Below are 19,848 nucleotides of genomic sequence, written 5' to 3' on the forward strand. Positions count from 1 at the left end.
AGGTACACTCCAGAATTCAAGACCCATATAAGTCTATGGGGACCAGAATCGGGAGATTAAAAATGTTGCTAGAAGGGATAGGGTAAAAATGTTGCTAGAAGGGATAGGGGGGGTAGGAGCGCGCACGCTGTACTCACTGAGGTTGTGTCATGGCGGCAAGCTGCTTCCAGGTTACGCATTCCCTTCTGGAGCAGACTAACCCACATTGAATATTCACTGTTTTGCCAGCCCACCGTTGCGTGTAATTGGATGCAGTTAGAAGCGTCCCCACCCTGAGTGGCAGCTGACTGCAACCGAACACAGGCGCTAGGACGGACAGTTGTCGGGGAAAGTAGTGCAAGTGTCTGCGGGTCAGTATGGTGGTATAAAAATAAATGAATAAATAAAGCAATCGGCACAGGGTCCCCATATTCTGATGCCAGCACAGATAAAACATTGTAATGCGCAGTCGCGAGGAAAGGTCAAAGACTGTTTGCGCATGCGCACTACCATAATTTGATCTGCCTTAAGCAGGGCAGATCAAATTGAGCATGCGCAGGAGTGCCATCGACGCCTCTGTGTGGATGACGTAGGACGCGTCATCCACACGGAGCTGAGAAGGAGGACGCGATGGAAAGACTATAGAAGGCGCTAGACCTAGACCAGGGATACCCATCAGACCTGAACGCCCCCCCCCAGGTGAGTATAATAAGGTATTTTTTTTTACATTATAGAGCGTGGCCTGGGCACTTATATACAGTATTCTAGAATCATGTATGTAAAAGCTCACTGATGCTGGCCACAGCTTATCAGGGACAAATCCTGGTGACAAGTTCCCTTTAAGGGTTAGATAATATAGCTGCCACCACTAGGGGGAGATTACTGTATATGTTACATACATTGAGCTAAACAATACAGAATGCAGTAAGCTCCTCAGCGCCCCTAAGTGGTGACAAAATATTATGAAATAGGTGGCTAAATGATATAAAATTAGCAGTTTCCTAGCCGCTTGTAATTGGAGTTATATCTTCACATGATCAATCACCTTAAAAGCATTGCATATTAAAAAATGGTCAGCATTTGGAATTAAGTCAGGATTATGATAACTTGGAGCAATAACATGTGAGATTAGGCAAAGATTGTAGTCTAGTCAAAATAATACATTTTGCAAGGAAGAGCCAAGATGCTTCACAATGTATAACCCCGATGTAAATGTGAACAGAGCCTCGTCCCACTACCGTTAGGGCTCACTTACACCGTTATATTTTCGGTCAGAGTACGATCTGACGAAATATCAGCTTGCACTTAGACAAATGTTCTTCTATGGGGCAGAGCACATCTGATTTCTTGCCTTGAGCTGTGCAGGTCCAAGGAAAGAAATGTCAGTACATCCTAGTTGGATCGAATTATCAGATCGCACTTGGCCATGCAAGTCAATGAGTCCCTGGAAATCATTGGACCCCACTACTTGGATTACATCTAGAGTACAGTCTGATTTCCGCACACTGACACAATGGAGAAGATGGGAGACATTTTTTTTTCTCCATCACCTCCTCATCTGAAAAAAAAAAAAAAACCTGTCTGGCTGACACAAGCCTTACTTTGACATTAATGACGGCTGGCACCAAGGTTTTCTAGAAACATTTTTCTTGTAGTTCAGGAATTGCATCTTAGATCACTCATTTAACATGAATTATTGCTAATCCGAATAGCAAATGATACCAAACATGCGCTTTGCCCACAAGAGCATGAACCAGCTCTGTCCTCACCTATTGTACCATCACCCATCCCCTGTAGACTATGAGCCCTCGCGGGCAGGGTCCTCTCTCCTCCTATACCAGTCTGTTATGTACGGTTAATGATTGTTGTACGTATACCCTCTTTCACTTGTAAAGCGCGATGGAATAAATGGCGCTATAAATAATAATAACAACAACAACAACAACAATTAGGCTACATAGAAGCAAAAAAAAGTTAAAGGGGTTATCCGGGTTATTTTGTTTTGTTTTTTTTATTATTTCAGTATTGGGCTACATTGGGGCAGGTAAGTAGATAGTACCTACCTACCCTGCCGTCAGCCCCTCTCCCCAGGCTCAGAGCGGTCATGTGACCTCTCCTGCTGGGATTTTGCCACTTCCTGTAATGTCACGTCGACCGGGGCAGGAGCCCATGTAGCGGTCATGTAGCCGCCCTGCTGGGCAGGTACAGTGCGCCGGAGTCCCCCTCCCCCGCACCCCTTCACATTCCGTACTCTCCCTGTAACCTCCCATGCCACTGCTGTGGGGCCCATGATGGGTGGAGGGGCCTGGTGGCGGCTGCCCGCGGTGTCACCACCAGCTCCGGGCCCCCTGCTCAGGATCACAAGTTCAAATGAAATGGCATCACAGATCACAGATGCCATTACATTTGAAAGCGCTGATGAGAGGGAGCGCTGCTTCTCATCACTGTCCCGCTGTCTGTGCTCTCTGACAGCTCAGTACACTCATTTAAAATGCTTAAAGGGAAGGTATCGCGTTTTTTTATTTTTGTATTAAAAATAGTGATTATGTAATCAAGTATTTCTAATACAAAATGAAAATCGCAGCTTATTTAGTTTTTATGTAATTCTTATTTTACTGGAGGCACAGGGGGCGGCCATGCTGGATTTGCTGTGTGTGTAACGACAGTAACTCCTTCCTTTATGGCAGCCCCTGTGCATAGACTCTGATAGTCGGGCTCCGACCCCATGCCATACGTTACAGTGGGCGTCTGCTGTGACCTGGACGCGCCCCCTGGGCTGTACAGAACACAACAGAGGGAGGAGACAGCGCCATTATTGTGGAGCTCACAGCGTGTGCTGTTTGCTCCACTTTACCCCTGTCACCCACCAGGATGTGTGAGTACAGGCCGCCTCCCCTCCCCTCGTTACTGTCTCCAATGACATCCCACCCTCCATTCTCCCCAGCCCCTGCTCTGCCCCAGCTACTGACGCCGCCCCTCCCCCCCGCCGTTACCGTCTCCAATGACACCCCCCTCCCTCCGTTCTCCAGAGTCCCCGCTCTGCCCGCTGCCGCAGCTCCCCCAGCTCTGCCCGCCGCTGCTGTATGTGTGTGTGTGTGTGTGTGTGTGTGTGTGTGTGTGTGTGTGTGTGTGTGTGTGTGTGTGTGTGTGTGTGTGTGTGTCACAAGGTCCCCATCAGGGGTGATTGTGAGTGTGTGTCGGCGCTTGCGATGCTGTGCAGTGAGCTTCCAGGACCTGCGAGAGGATCACATGGGAAGCATGTGATATCTCCGGATGTTGTGAGTGTGTGCGCGCGATTGTATAGGTATGTGCGATATCGTGAGTATGTGTGTGTGTGTGAGTGTATGCGATCGGATGTGTGAGTGTATGCGATCGGATGTGTGAAATGTCGGCCGGACACAGGGGAGGATGGCATGCAGCACAGCTGCCTGGAGCGCCCACCGGAGGTCACAGGGAGGAATGATGTGAAAGGTGTGTGTGTGTGTGGTGGGGAACAAGGTCCCCATAAGGGGTGATTGTGTGTGTGTGTGTGCGTGCGTGAGTACCTGTGTGTGTACCGGTGATACTGTCTGCAGGGATATCTAATCCTATCGTGTGATACTGTCTGCTGAGCCGTGTATCTAATCCTCTCCTGTGTGATACTGTCTGCTGAGCCGTGTATCTAATCCTCTCCTGTGTGATACTGTCTGTACGGCTGTGTATCTAATCCTGTCGTGTGATACTGTCTGCTGAGCTGTGTATCTAATCCTATCCTTTGTGATTCTGTCTGCTGAGCCGTGTATCTAATCCTCTCCTGTGTGATACTGTCTGCTGAGCCGTGTATCTAATCCTCTCCTGTGTGATACTGTCTGTACGGCTGTGTATCTAATCCTATGTTGTGTGATACTGTCTGCTGAGCCGTGTATCTAATCCTCTCCTGTGTGATACTGTCTGTACGGCTGTGTATCTAATCCTATGTTGTGTGATACTGTCTGCTGAGCTGTGTATCTAATCCTCTCCTGTGTGATACTGTCTGCTGAGCTGGGTATCTAATCCTATCGTGTAATACTGTCTGCAGGGCTGTGTATCTAATCCTATGTTGTGTGATACTGTCTGCTGAGCTGTGTATTTAATCCTATCCTTTGTTAGGCTAGGTTCGCACACTGCGTCTTTTTGACGCTGCGTTTTTGTGCGTTTTTGGCCGCTAAAAATGCACAAAAACGCACCTGCGTCGAAAAAACGCATAAAAAAACGCATGCGTTTTTGCCGCGATTTGGTGCGTTTTTGGCTGCGTTTTTCCAATGCATTGCATGGGGGAAAAACGCAGGAAAGAACTGACATGTCCATTTTTTTTTTTTTTTAACTCAAAAACGCAGGTAAAAAAAACAGATGTGTGCGGACAGCAAAAATGAAAACTCATAGACTTTGCTGGGGAAGCAAAGTCCTGCAGTTTTGAGGCCAAAAACGCACCCGAAAAACACGCAAAAACGCCGCGAAAAACGCACTGTGCGCACATAGCCTTATACTGTCTGCAGGGCTGTGTATCTAATCCTATCGTGTGATACTGTCTGCTCAGCTGTGTATCTAATCCTATCCTGTGTGATGTCTGCAAAGCTGTGTATCTAATCCTCTGCTGTGTGATATGGTCTGCACGGCTGTGTATCTAATCCTATCCTGTGTGATACTGTCTGCAGAGCCGTGTATCCAATCCTGTCGTGTCATACTGTCTGCTGAGCTGTGTATCTAATCATGTCCGGTGTGATACTGTCTGCACAGCTGTGTATCTAATCCTATCCTTTGTGATTCTGTCTGCTGAGCCGTGTATCTAATCCTGTCCTGGGTGATGCTGTCTGCTGAGCCGTGTATCTAATCCTATCCTGTGTGATACTGTCTGCTGAGCCGTGTATCTAATCCTCTCCTGTGTGATACTGTCTGCACAGCTGTGTATCTAATCCTCTCCTGTGTGATACTGTCTGCACAGCTGTGTATCTAATCCTATCCTGTGATACTGTCTGCACAGCTGTGTATCTAATCCTATCCTGTGTGATACTGTCTGCTGAGCCGTGTATTTAATCCTGTCCTGGGTGATGCTGTCTGCTGAGCCGTGTATCTAATCCTATCCTGTGTGATACTGTCTGCACAGCTGTGTATCTAATCCTATCCTGTGTGATACTGTCTGCAGAGCTGTGTATCTAATTCTCTCCTGTGTGATACTGTCTGCTGAGCTGTGTATCTAATCCTATCCTGTGTGATACTGTCTGCTGAGCCGTGTATCTAATCCTGTCCTGGGTGATGCTGTCTGCTGAGCCGTGTATCTAATCCTATCCTGTGTGATACTGTCTGCTGAGCTGGGTATCTAATCCTATCCTGGGTGATACTGTCTGCTGAGCTGTGTATCTAATCCTCTCCTGTGTGATGTCTGCAAAGCTGTGTATCTAATCCTCTGCTGTGTGATATGGTCTGCACGGCTGTGTATCTAATCCTATCCTGTGTGATACAGTCTGCAGAGCCGTGTATTCAATCCTGTCGTGTCATACTGTCTGCTGAGCTGTGTATCTAATCATGTCCGGTGTGATACTGTCTGCACAGCTGTGTATCTAATCCTATCCTTTGTGATGCTGTCTGCTGAGCCGTGTATCTAATCCTATCCTGTGTGATACTGTCTGCTGAGCTGTGTATCTAATCCTCTCCTGTGTGATACTCCTGCTGTCCTTGGTGACACTTTAGACATTTCTGGTCACCAGGAAAATGGCTCTGCATTGTGTCCCTACATGTCATTCTCTGTTATCTGTTGTAAACACTCAGATTAGGAGGGGGGAGGCGTGTCATCACACACAGGAGAGCAGACTCCGCCCACTTTACAGCAGGCTGTAATCTGAGCTTTTTATACAGTGGAAATTCAGTAGGATTTCAGAAGCTGCTCCCCCTAGTGTTTAACAGTGGAAAACATCAAACTTTTTAATTTTTTTTTTTATATTTTGCACAATTAAAAAAAAAAATAATATTTAAACAAAACATTTAAACATTATTACTTTACATTTTTTCAGTTATTATTATTATTTTTTTTTTTTTGACGATACCTTCCCTTTAAAAAGCCTTCAAATCCAAAAAGGTAGCGCTGATCTCCAAATATAACAGAAGAAGTTTTATTTGGCTGTTATTTTACCTGAAGGAGGTTATCTTGTTGAACATTTTTAGCCGAAACGCGTTGTATATATCTTTCATTAGCCAAACAAAACTTCTGTTATAATATATTTGGAGATCAGCGCCACCTTTTTGGATTTGAAGGATTTGAAGGCATTTTAAATGACTGTTTTCCTGTAATCCTTGGACGGAGGTGATTCACGGTGCATCAAATCCTGGTGAGCAGCAGATTGGGACGGAGATTATGGAGATTGATCATAAGAGATCTATGGGTTTGATCCAACTTGCAATAAGGTGAGTGCAATTTCTGCACATCTTATAACCAACATTTATGGATTTTAATGAATACATTTAGAGTGGCCCCGCGTATGTCCCTTTTTATTTCTAACCCCTTAAAGTGTACATTTGTACAGTTCAGTACAGTGGTGACGTCACTACTCTGCGGATATAGCCAGAGCACAGACAACGGGCGAACGAGGAGCAGCGGCAGGGACCAAGGAGATATGTGTACTTATTCCCTACACGGCACGGTGGGGGCTATGATGGGCTGCAGAGCGAGGTGCGGGGGGGGGGGGGGGTGCAGAGCCCTGTGTGTCGGGGGGTGCAGAGCCCTATGTGGGGCAGTTATTTCCAATGCTGTAGTGATAAGAGGTCAATGCTGGACAGAATACTGACCGCCAAGGAGTGTGCAGAGGGTGGAGCTGGACAGTGAGGCCGGGCGGTGCCGGCTCTGACTGTGAGGTTTGGCATAGAAAGATTTCATGTTTGGTTGAGCTGCATGTAAATAAAGTGTCTGCAAAGAATAGAGAAATAATTCAAGAGGAACAAAGTTAGAAAACAAAAAAAATAATGTAGGGATGTTTTATACAACAAAACAGCACAGATTAGCTTAAAAAAAAATTTGGAGTTTATGTCGGACAACTCTTTTAAAAAATAATCCTACTGCATTAATCTTAGTGTGACGCCCTGGCCGGGCCAGGTAGTCACAAATAGGGCCCCGCATTACACCTGTCCCTCATAGGTAACACACAGCTAAACATTTAAACCCTAGTCACCCCCCTCACGGCTTGATGGACACACCAGAGGGCGGAACCAGGTGGTTAGAAGACGCCCACCGAGGAGTTTTAGACAGCCCGTGGTGGGGAAAAGTCAGATCAGTTGTAGAGTTCAAGTGGGAGAGGAGTGTGGGCTGGAGCTGTGTGCAGCTCCAGCAGAGGCAAGAACCTAAATTGAACAGATGCCAGGGTAGGAGCCCTGTTACTGCTAGCTAGGAGGCAGACGGCGGTCTCCGTCTGCAGGATCCGGGATGACGGCTCGGTGGAACCGAGGTGGACAGGGTAGTGGCCCACCGGTACCGACCCGGGGAACCGGAGCACAAAGGGGGGTACTCAGACCCTGAAGCTAGGTCCAGAAGCTACTGGGGACTAGTTAACTGATTGAGGCCAGGACTAGAGGTCCTATCCCACCCAAAGTCCCGACTGAAGGCAACAGCCCACCGAGGGGGATAAAAGGCCACCGCCACGGCTCAGAGATCCCACGGGCCAGCGTCTGCGGGCAAAGGGCTCCTTAGGCGACCACAAGCCGGGAGCGGACTCCTGAAGTTGCAAGCGCAGGCAGTCCACCATTCAAAACAGGTACAGGAGAAAGACAGAGACCACCAGCCGGGTGGGGGAATCCGAACGCAGCCAGCTGCGGGCACCGACCATCATCACCTTGGTTTACCAGAGACTCGTGTGTTTACTAATAGTGAGTACAACCCACACCCTCCGGTCGCCCATCTCCCTGCACCGCCAAACTCCCAACGGGTCCCGGGGCCACCATCCCTGCCCACGGAGGGGTTAACAACTTGCTTCACAACATCTTCCCCGGGTGCCCCGTAACTGCAGCGTTGCGGTCCAATATCACCACACACCGTGGGTGGCGTCACGAACTCCGTACGGCCCAGCCCGTACATATCCGTCCTGCACCCACCATCCCATCACAACCCCTTTGCATTTGAAGTGACCGTGAGGTCCCCGGGTCCGGAGACCCTTAAGCCACACACAGAAGGGCGGGATCTGAGTGGTACATTAGCCTTGCTGAATACATCCAGCCGCTGAATGTGCAGCACAAGTCCTTCTACAACGTACGCCAGTCTAGGCAAACCTACGAGAGAGAAACAGTCTGCATGATGAGGCACTATGATGTACCTATACATCGTACCAAACGGGACAGGAGGGTGACGCACATATACTTAGCTCATACTGAATTGTCTACACAATTGAAACACGCTCCTTCTCACCCAGGGTCATAGAGGAAAGAAGGCTGTCCCATTCTCCGACCTAAAGAACATTCACTAACTGCGATTTGTGGAAGTCCCTATTTTTTTTTCTAAGAAATTTAAAGACGTAAAGTTGTCAATGACTTAAAAGACGAGAGACAACTTTAATAGTGGTACACAATATATAGAGTATAAGGCGCAAATACTAAAGCCACTGAAAAGGAGCAAATTATGACCTGTACACTGATCGGCCATGACAAGGTTAGGGCTTAACCCGTCAGTGGTGTATGGTTCTCGCTCGTTGTAACGGCACCTGCTAAGGGACCGCAGATATTAGGCAGCAAGTGAACAGTCCGTTCATGTAACAAAAGCAATAAAACTGGCGAGTGTAAGGATGTGTACAATTTTGACCAGGACCCAATTGTGATGGCTAGATGACGGAGAAAGAACATCTCCGATTCTTGTATTTCCAGGTGGCGTAATGGAGGACAAACAGGAGAACAGCCTCTCTGGTCCTATCCCAAAAGAGAACTCTACTAGGGCACATCTAAGGGTATGTCCGCACGCTGCATTCTTGATTTGACAAAAAAAAAAAAAAGCACCCTCTGGCAGACTTGACAACTATAAACACTGCGTTTGACAAAAAAAAGCGGTAAAAATGCATGCGTTTTCAAAGCGTTTGTCAGTGTGTTTTTTAAAGGAGCAAGAAAATATGAATATGATAGAATAGGATAAATGATAGAAAGAACATATAGAATAGATAAGAAAGAGCATATAGAATAGAAAGAAACAGAATAACTTGATAGAGGGATAGCTAGCTTGGACAGCTATTTTTTATTTTTTTTGGTAAAAAAATGACATGGGGTCTCCCCCCATTTTTCATATCCAGCACAGGAACAGCAGCTGCAGGCTGCAACCCTCAGCTATCTGCTGTACCTTGTCTGGTTATGAAAAATAGAGGGGATCCCACTTTTTTTTTTATTTGATTTAATAAAAAAAAAATAAATAAAATTGACGTGGGGTGCCCTTATTTTTCTAAAATCAGCCAAGGTGCAGCTAACAACTCGGGGCTAATATTAGGATACGAAGGCCCATAGTTATTTGGTCATTTCCAGCCTAACAATAGCAGCCCACAGCTGCCCCAGAAGTGGCGTATCCATAAGATGCACCAATTCTGGCACTGGCCCCGCCTCTTCCCGTTGCCCTGGTGCGGCGGCAATCGAGGTAATAAGGAGTTAATGGCAGCCTACAGTTGCCACTAAGTCCTAGATTAGTGATGGGGGCAGGGTTTCATAGACCACTGCCATCACTAATCTGTAAGTGAAAGTAAATAAACACAAACCCCCAAAAATCCTTTATTTGGAATAAAATACAAAAAACACCCTCTAATCACTTTATTAACCCCTAAACACCCCTGCAGGTTTGAAGTAATCCACACGAGGTCCCACTGCAATTCAGCTCTGCTACATCCCTGCCCTGTCGCAGCAGCACCGTAGAGCATGACTAGCCGCTGACAGCAGACCGAGAGAGCCACATGATGACAATGAACTCGGGTGAACCTCTGACGTCCGTGCCGCGACACAAGCAGTAGTGTGGGTCCCGCAGCTGTGATGTCAGAGGTCCACCCGAATTCATTCTCCTCACGCGGCTCTGTGTCACGGTCTGATTTGCAGTCACGGGTGACGGACTCCAGCTGTGACCGGAAATCACCAAGTGACGTCCCACTGATCGCGCAGCTCACTTCAGTCACTCGGGTGATTTGCGGTCACAGATGGAGGACTCCAGGTGTGGCCACGGGTAACCTGAGTGACGGCACCGCTGATAGCGCGACTCACTTCAGTTGCTGCGTGGAGCTCACATTAAGCAGTCTTGTTCTATGGTGCTCGCTGTGAGTGTCAGATGTAGCAGTGCTGGAAGTGTCGTGGGACTTCGTGTGGATTACGTCGGACCTAGAGGGGCGTTGGGGGGGTTAATAAAGAGGGTGGCTTTTTTGTCTTATATTTCAAATAAAGGATTTTTCGGTGTTTATTTACTTTCACTTACAGATTAGTGATGAGGGGGTGTCTCAGACGTCTGCTATCACTCAGCTAGGACTTAATGCTAGCCCACAGCATCCACTAACTCCTTATTACCCCGATTACCCCTGCACCAGGGCAATTGGTATGAGCCAGGTAAAGTCCTGAGACAATCGCATCTAATGGATGCGGCAATTCTGGGCGGCTACTGGCTGATATTTTTAGGCTGGGGGACTCCCAATAAATAACGTGGGTCTCCCCAGTCTGAGATTACCAGCCCCCAGCTGTGAGGCGGGACCACACGCTGTTTTTCTTTTTTATTGCACTGTACGATAAAGACCCGCCCACCGGCGGCTGTGATTGGTTGGTTGGCAGTCTGACAGCTGTCACTCAGGTTGGGGGCGTGTCTGACTGCAACCAATCATAGGCACCAGTGGGCAGGGGAAGCAGTGAATATGAGATGAGCCTAATAAGCGGGTGAAGTGAATATGAGATAAACCTAATGAGCAGCCGGCACTTTCAGAAGCAGTAGAGGCCGTGGGAGCAGTGTGATAGCCGTGCCGCGTATCGGTAAGTATGAAGCGGAGGGAGAGGGAGAGCGAAAATGGAGAAATGTTGGTGACCTGCGTTTGTTAACAAAAATGCATTCAAAACACAACCAAAAGGCAGTGCAAACGCACAGCTAAACATTTTGGTTCCCTTTTGACACACCTCATTCATTTCAAAGGGCGGAAGATGTTCACAAAATGCAATGAAGAAGTGAAATGCTGCTTTTTTCTTAGGCAACGATTTTGACAAATTTGTCAAACAAAACAATGCTGGGGAAAAAAAAAAAAAAGCTACGTGTGCATGGAATGTCTGATTTTTCAAAGACTTTGCTGGGGAAGCACAACACATGCATTTTGTCAATGACACAGTGCAGTTTAGAAGTCCCAGGAATTTCGAGCTCCATAGGATTCCAATGGTAGAAATGTCAAATGACCCCACTCTGGGACTTCGTGTTAAAACGCAACCAAAACGCAAGAAAAAATGCAATGTGAGAATATGGCCTAACTCAAATAGTTAATACTGTCCGTGATAAAAAGGCGTTAGAGCTAGTGATGAGCAAGCACTACTCGTAACCAGCAGGTTGGAAGCTCTGACGGGCACGACTCGTGTACTGAGTATAATGGAAGTCAACAGGGGACTAATATTTTCAGGGAAATGTTCCAGAAAAATTCCCAAGTTCCCCTATTGACTTCCATTATACGTGGTACACGACCGTCCGACTGCTCATGACGAGTACTGAGCACCAGAGCATGGTAGTGCTCACTCATCACTAGTCAGAATATACCTATTATTACAGCTTGCTGTGTATGGGACAGGACAGCTGCAGACTGGTCACAGCATTAATGACCGTGACCTTTTTCAGCCATATTATGCACCCCGAGAGTTCAAGGTGATGACCGGAGCACTAAATTCTCCACATCTCAATCCATATTGGTGGGATGTGCTTTATGAACTCGAACCTCTGCCTTCATCAATATGTATGTGAACAGTCATAGGTCTACACTTGTATGGCATGAGCCACTAATAAGCGAATAATCAGCTCAGTCTGGTGTCCCCTTTAAGATGCAGCCACACAAGCGGCTGTGAAGATGACGGCAGCTCACACCTCTGCCCGGCACTGTGACTGCTGACCACATTGTGAGATGACTGCAGCAGCAGCTCTGAGGCCGGCGCTGTGGTTAGGCATCGCTCGGCTCTGCTGTTTGTGTTTTGTCTGCTTAGAAATAAGAATGTCAGGGGGTAAAAGAGGCTGAAGTTTACTGATTAAGGGGGTATTATATAAAAAAAAAAAAAAAAAAAAGAGGGCAAATTTACACATCATAAAATCTGTGCCTATACGGACATTGCAAGAGTCTGCTGCAAAAGTTACTCTATTTACTCCTGGGGTTCAACAATCTACAATTACATTAAGTAAATTGCCACGTCATTTTTTTCAAATTGAGAAATATTTTCCGCTGCGCAGTCTGTATGTGTTACGCTGTGGCTCCAGGTCAGACCCACAAGAGCCTTGAACCATGACTAATAGTAGCCAAACCAGACAGCCGTCTGTAGGCAGAACAGAGCAGTCACTAGAAATCACACACTCAGTGCAGCGGGCAATATACACGGGATATGCAATGTGGCACTGAACTAAACGCTGAGAGGGGAACATCACTGGACATTCAGTGTTATTCCCAACATGAACATCCACAGGATAGGCCATAACCTCCTAATCCAAAGGCCACTGACTCCTAGGACCCACACTGATGGCCAGAAGTTGACTCTAAAAAAGACCCATCAGAGTGGAGCGGTGGGTGATATTACTCCATTCTTGGTCAAGGGACTGACGTCCCATTACATCAGGGACCATACAACGAATTGGTTGTGCTTTAGTGGGGGTGGGGGCTGGGGTCATCACAGTTTGTCCCCCACAATAAATATAGTAAATAGAATGGTCATCCTGCTCAGCAGTACATCAGTGCATGTGCCATGGCGGCCTTGCAGCCGTCCCTCTTTGGTGCCGGGGTGTGCTTCCAGCCGCCGCTCTCAGTGCTGTGCGCAGTGCCTATAATTACTCCAGGCACGCCTGCATAACTGAAAATTGGAGGCTCCCAAGAGAAATAAAGTTCATTTTCTCCAGAGTGCTGCACCCAGCGACCTACAAATGTCTATTATGCTGCATATTAACCCTATTATCAGATGGTTAATAGCGTTATCAAGGCTGACAAGTTCCCTTTAAGCCTTAAAGTGACCTTTCACCTTGGGGCTAAAAAGGGACTATATATTTCTAATCTATAGCACCATATCTGGCGACCTTTGTTTGCCTCACTGTGCTTCCTCCACATAGATCGGTGATCTGTTCCTCCTGCTTCCAAAATGGAAACCAGAAAGCATGTGGAGTTCAATGGCGCAGAGTCTAAATCACACCCCTGCCTTTCTGTGCTGTGGGATTGGAGGGGCAGGGGAGACATGTGGTTGCCATCTTGAAATCAGGGGGAATTGAACATCAACCTGAGCAGAGAAGGGTGCTAGAGGCAAAGGGAAGGCACAGAGGATGGTGACTATACATGGGAAATGTAGTCTATTTAGTCTCAGCTTGAAAGATCACTTTAAGGCTGCATTCACCCATCCATGTGCGATCTGGTTTTATGTAGAGCACAAGGACCCATATAGTTTCAATGATCCATACACACCAATTTTAAAAACAGGTCTCCAGTCCGTTAGATTCCTGTACTTTCCCATCAGTTTGGCAGATCAGGCCTGGCCATTACAGTGTATGTAGATCAATATAAGACGGATGGAACACGGAAGACAGGAGACATACTCATACACATGTCATCTATCTAGTGCTAAGATAATAAAAGTTCAGAAAAATGGATGTAACTATACACATGCACCTTTCAAAATGGATGCACCCGAGGGGGGAAAAAAAAAAAAAAAAGTTGTTTTTTATCAGATGGTAACACTCACATGGATGTGCGAATGCAACCCAAGCCAGACAGGACGAGCTGCTCAAAGAAAGCAACGCCTGGGAAAATTACCAAACACATAGATACAGAATTTAGGCTTTATGCTAACTGCATTCTATTGGGATATTTAAGACAAGGTTTATTTTTGCTGATTAAGGCTATGTTCACACTTACATTTTGCTGTGTTTTTTTCACATTGATATTCCAGGAGTTTTATGCAAATTAAAAGTGGATTTTTACAGTAACAGCAAAAGCTATGAGATTCCAGAAATCTCATGTATTTACAGACACACACCTGCTTTTTTGCCTGACAAATGGAAAACTGCTGCGTTTTTTTTAAAGCAGCATGTCATTTCTTTCAGTATTTTTGTAGCAAATGAAACTAACCTTATTTAAACCTGCACTGTAGACAAATGACAGCAGAAAGGTTACTACAAAACGCAGCAAAACCTTACTTTTTGGAAGCAGTGAACAGTCGCACCACGCCGCAGTCTCAGATTGCAAGGGAGAATGAAAGTGAAGATCCCCTCTAAGGCGGGCTTTGCACGTTGCGACATCGCAAGCCGATGCTGCGATGTCGCACGCGATAGTCCCCGCCCCCGTCGCAGGTACGATATCGTGTGATAGCTGGCGTAGCAAAAATTATCGCTACGCCAGCTTCACACGCACTCACCCGCCCTGCGACCGTCGCTCTGGCAGTCGCCCCGCCTCCTTCCTAAGGGGGCGGGTCGTGCGGCGTCATAGCGACGTCACATGGCAGGCGACCAATAGCGGCGGAGGGGTGGAGATGAGCAGGATGTAAACATCCTGCCCACATCCTTCCTTCCGCATATCCTACGGAAGCCGCAGTGACGCAGGTAGGAGATGTTCCTCGCTCCTGCGACTTCACACACAGCGATGTGTGCTGCCGCAGGAACAAGAAACCACATCGGACCGTCGCGTCAGCGTAATTATGGATTACGCCGACGCTGCAGCGATGATACGATTTACGAGCGCAAAATCGTCGTAATCGTATCATCTAGGCTTTACACACTACGATGTCGCATGCGATGCCGGATGTGCGTCACTTTCAATTTGACCCCACCGACATCGCACCTGCAATGTCGTAGTGTGCAAAGCCGCCCTAAGGCTATGTGTCCACGAGAGAATGTAGCTGCGGATTTTTCTGCATCAAAATCCGCAGCTTTCCCGCAAAATCCGCACCTTTTCAAAGGTGCGGATTTACCACGGAATTGCCGCGGATTTGATGCAGATTTTTTTTTTTTCCCCAATTTTAAAGCCAAAATCCGGATGAAAATCTGCAACAATAATTGACATGTTGCAGATTTTTCCGGACCAAAATCCGCACGAAATCCGCTGCGGAAAAATCCGCAGCATGGACAGAGCATTTCCAAAATGCCATAGAAATGGCTGGGAAGTACCGTGCTGCAGATTTTCAGGAAATCCGCGGCTTTTCCGCGAGAAATCCGCGGCAAAAACCGCGCATTTTCCGCAGCGTGGACACATAGCCTAAGGCTTTGTGCGCACTAGAAATGTGAAGTTTCTCAAGAAAATTTCTTGAGAAACTCCTGGGAGTGGAAGATTTCCGGACCTCCGGAAAAAATCCGCACCAAATCCGCATGCGGATTTGCCGCGAATTTTCCGCGATTTTCCCGCAGGTTGTTCCCTGCGGATTTTGCAGGCTGTACTGCAGAAATCCGCAGGTACCTGCGGAAAAGAATTGACATGCTCATTTTCTCAAGAAAATCTTCTCAAGGAAATTTCTTGAGAAAAATCCACAGCGTGCGCACAGCTATTTTTTTTTCTCATAAGATTTGCTGGGAAATGTCTGCACAAAGATTGCAGACATTTCTCAAGAAATTTCCGCAGCAAATCCGCGGGTAAAATGGCCTAGTGCGCACATAGCCTAAGGGTATGTGTCCACGATCTGGACTCACTGTGTCCGGGATGCAGCGGATCCTGACCTGCGGAGCCACGAGTCTCCTCCGCAGGAGACCGCAGCTGCTTGTACCCACAATCAGGGCTCAGTGCGCTGCAGTCTCTGTCTTGTGTTCTCCTTATGGAGGACACATGTGAATCCGTAGAAAACAATTGACATGTTGCGGTCTGGAAAAACGCACCGCAGATAAAACAAGCACAGTGGGCACGGGATTTCTAGAAATCCCATCCACTATGCTTGTACTGTACAACACAGCATTTTGGAAGCAGTTGAAGCATGCTGTGTCCAAAACGCTACAAACACTGATCGTGGGCACACACCCTTAGGCTATGTGCCCATGGGACAATGTACCCGCGGACTTTGCCGCGAAAATCCGCGGATTTATCTGGATTTTCCAGATAAATCCACAGGTTTACGCAAGTACAGACACTCCCCATGTTATCCTATGGGATTTGGGGAGTGCTGTATCAATGCTGCGGTATGTGCAATTGCGGAAAATGCTGCGGATTTCCCGCAGTCGCACGTAACTGCATGTCAATTATTCATGTGGAAAGGTCTGCGGAATTCCTGCCTCTCCACTATGGAGATAGAGGCCAGGACTTCCGCAGTTATTTACGTACTTGTCCCGCAGGTTTACCGCAACAAAAATGGTTGAATCCTGCACCAATGGATAGCTGCGGATTCCGGGGAGCAGCTGCGGGAAACCTGCGGACAAACCTGTGAAAGTCCGCAGGTACGTTGTCCCCGTGGGCACATAGCCTAAGGGTCTTTCCATTTAAACGTTACAGGAATAGAAGTATATTCACATATCGCAGATTCAGCAGATGTCTTTTAAATAAAACTCTGTAGACATGCCTTATACATCTGCAGCATGTGAACGCAGCTTTCCAAGTTCTGTATTTCCCATAGATTGTTCCACAAATTCTCAGCCACATTCTGCCTCAAAAAATGCTACAGAAAATTTTCAGGCAGGTTTTTGGCAGCAGTGCAAATAAATGTGCCACTGAAATGCATTGGTTTTTGGGGGGGGAGGTTTATTCCCCCCCAGTGGATCATGTAGTCCTTGTGTACGATTTGCATGTGTGAACAAGCCCTTACATTGCGTGTTTTTCTAACCTTTCATGGCATCTCTTTTGCCCTAATTCTTCATCACTAAAATAAACTTATCAGAACTGCCAAAAATATTTTCCTCCCAGAGCAGCAAGCACAAAGTGACGGAGCTGTGGTCTTATTAGGCACAGTATTCAGTCTTAAACAAGCTGAATAATTTCCTGTTCTTAATGTTTCCTGGTGATAAGTAACCAAAGCGACAATACTGTGACTATGTCACTACACGTCAATCCAACCAGCATCTACCTTTCCACACAATTCAGGAAAATGGTACAAAGTTATCTGCTAAAGCTCCAGCTCGGGGAACGTAAACTCCTCCAACATGCAAATGCACAAAATATCATCATCTATACTGGGGATCCACATCGGTCCCCATTGTTCTGTCCACCAAAAAGACCACCCAATACAGCAGCGCCTTACACATCAATAGACAAGAAGCAGAACAGGTCGGTGTATTTCAGAGTTTTTTTTGCTTTTTATTATTATTAAATCTAATACCAGGACCACTGTGGCGAGGAATATTTATAATATTCTCAGATTTCTGCACTAACCAGAAATTAAAGGGAACCTGTCAGCATATTTGGGCTCTATAAGCTGCGGCCACAACCAGTGGGCTTTTATATACAGCATAGTAACATGCTGTATATAAGAGCACAGGCCACTGTGTACAACATAAAAATCACTTTATAATACTTACCTAAACAGTCAGTTCGGTGCAGACTGGTCAGATGGGTGTCTCCAGTCTCCGGGTGCAGCGCCTCCTCTTTCGGCCATTTTTGTCCTCATTTTTTCTGAAGCCGGGGTGCATGATGCGTACTATGTCATTCACACGCGCCGGCATTGAGGTCCTGCGCAGGCGCACTTTGATCTGCCCTGAGTAGGGCAGAGTAAAGTACTGTAGTGCGCCTGCGGAGGACCTCAAAGCTGGCCTGTGCGAATGACGTAAGCATCATGCACCCCGGCTTCAGAAAAAAAGAGGACAAAGATGTCCGAAAGAGGAGGCGCCGCACCCATTTGCACCGAACTGACCGTTTAGGTGAGTATTATAAAGATATGTTTACGTTCTACACAGTGGTCTGGGCTCTTTATATATACTGTAGCATGTTAGAATGCTGTATATAAGAGCCCACTGGTGGTGGCTGCAGCTTATAGTCACCATATCTGGTGACAGGTTCCCTTTAATGTAGCCCTGCTTGACATCAAAAACTGTACATTAAGTCTAATGCCAACCCAGGTCTGATCAACGATCATTTCAAAAAGTTAGGATGATTCAGATTAAAAGAGGTTAAAAGGGGAAAGGAGAAGGCAGTGCTGACAAAGAGCCAGAGCAAGTGACCAAGACCCCAAACACAGGGCTGAAACATTAGTAAGGCTCTGTGCACATCCACGGGTCCATTTCCAAGAGAATACCACCAAGCACAAAGAAAAGTGTACAGAGAAAAATGTAGATTATCCAGTATATTTTATTGCTTTTTACAATGAGACCCCCAGTATCCTGCTGTCTGTATACTGGGGAACATCACAGCTTCCCACAGGAGATTTTCCCAGCGTATACATCAAAACGGGTTGAAGCAGTGATGTTGGGGCTGTGGGCAGGAAAGACAAGTAGGAGCTGGTTCAAAACTTAAGAAGTCTACAGTATGGGCAGGTTGTATGGAGATAACATGAGCTTGATCAGGATCGCTTGGGTCTATGAATCTCATTGAACTGTTTCCAAAACATCCCCTAATGTTTGCTACATTTCTCCAGTTCACATTTTTGCATTTGGCCTTTGACCAATTCCCTTTCTGTTACTTCTGGGGTTTGCAAAGAAGAATTCACAAAGCTCTTTGAAGAGGCCCCTTCTCTGGGATCGGACAGCGCTGACATCTGCATCCGACCCTCCGTTACAGAATCCCTCGCATGTTACAGAGAAAATACCACTGCATTAACTGATTTCTAGTCTAGAAAAAAAAAAAAAAGGACCCCATTAAATGACAATGGGATTGTTGTTAAGATCTGTTTTAACCGAAGCCACCAAGTAGGATGGTCCTGGGACGGCACCGGCAACCGTGGGTGCCAAACATACGGTATATCCATAGCCTACGGATGTGAGCACAGAACAACAGAATATGGACGCACTCAAGAATATTTTACTGATTAAACAAGGAAAAATACTTTAAGCGTTCATCTATCTCAAGGATGCAGATAACTTACTGACCCGCCGGGGGATGGAAAACGCAGCCCTGCAAGTCCAGAAACGAACTGTGCTCATGCACAGCCTCCGCTCCATTCATCCTCTATGGGACTATGGGTAGGCGATAAAGGGTTAGCCTCCAATTAGTAAGTTAATGTGTAGATTTCTACTCTTTTCAGTTTTGTTATACACAGGCAGATGTGAGCTCAACCCGAACTTATATTTTTAGCAAGTTTGGCAGATCAAATTCAGATTCAGGTCAGTTACATATATGAAATGGATTTTCTACAAAATGCTCCACTTTGATGAAAAATTGCCTATACTTTATGAATCACATATGTCTTGTAAAACCAAAAGCAGGGGGCGTAAAGTAAATAATATAGAAATAAAAATGTTAAAAAAAAGAAATAAGTATATGTAAACGAGCTGTGAAAGAGTTAGGCTATGTGCACACACTGCGTCTTTTTGACGCTGCGTTTTTGTGTGTTTTTGGCCGCTAAAAACGCACCTGCGTCGAAAAAAGGCATCAAAAACGCATGCGTTTTTGCCGCGATTTGGTGCGTTTTTGGCTGCGTTTTGGATCTCTGCGTTTTGCTGCGTTTTTCAAATGCATTGCATGGGCGGAAAACGCAGAAAAACGCAGGAAAGAACTGACATGTCCATTTTTTTTTTTTTAACTCAAAAACGCAGGTAAAAAAAACAGATGTGTGCGGACAGCAAAAATGAAAACTCAGACTTTGCTGGGGAAG

General features: G+C 46.4%; 1 protein-coding gene across 10 annotated transcripts in view; it reads right to left on the bottom strand.

Moving 5' to 3' along the window:
- Positions 1 to 19,848, bottom strand: part of KMT2C (lysine methyltransferase 2C) — a 440,610-nt gene that overhangs the window by 375,865 nt on the left and 44,897 nt on the right. The gene's annotated exons all lie outside the window — the stretch shown is intronic.

Source organism: Anomaloglossus baeobatrachus, chromosome 6, assembly GCF_048569485.1.
Source record: "Anomaloglossus baeobatrachus isolate aAnoBae1 chromosome 6, aAnoBae1.hap1, whole genome shotgun sequence".
Taxonomy (NCBI): domain Eukaryota; kingdom Metazoa; phylum Chordata; class Amphibia; order Anura; family Aromobatidae; genus Anomaloglossus; species Anomaloglossus baeobatrachus.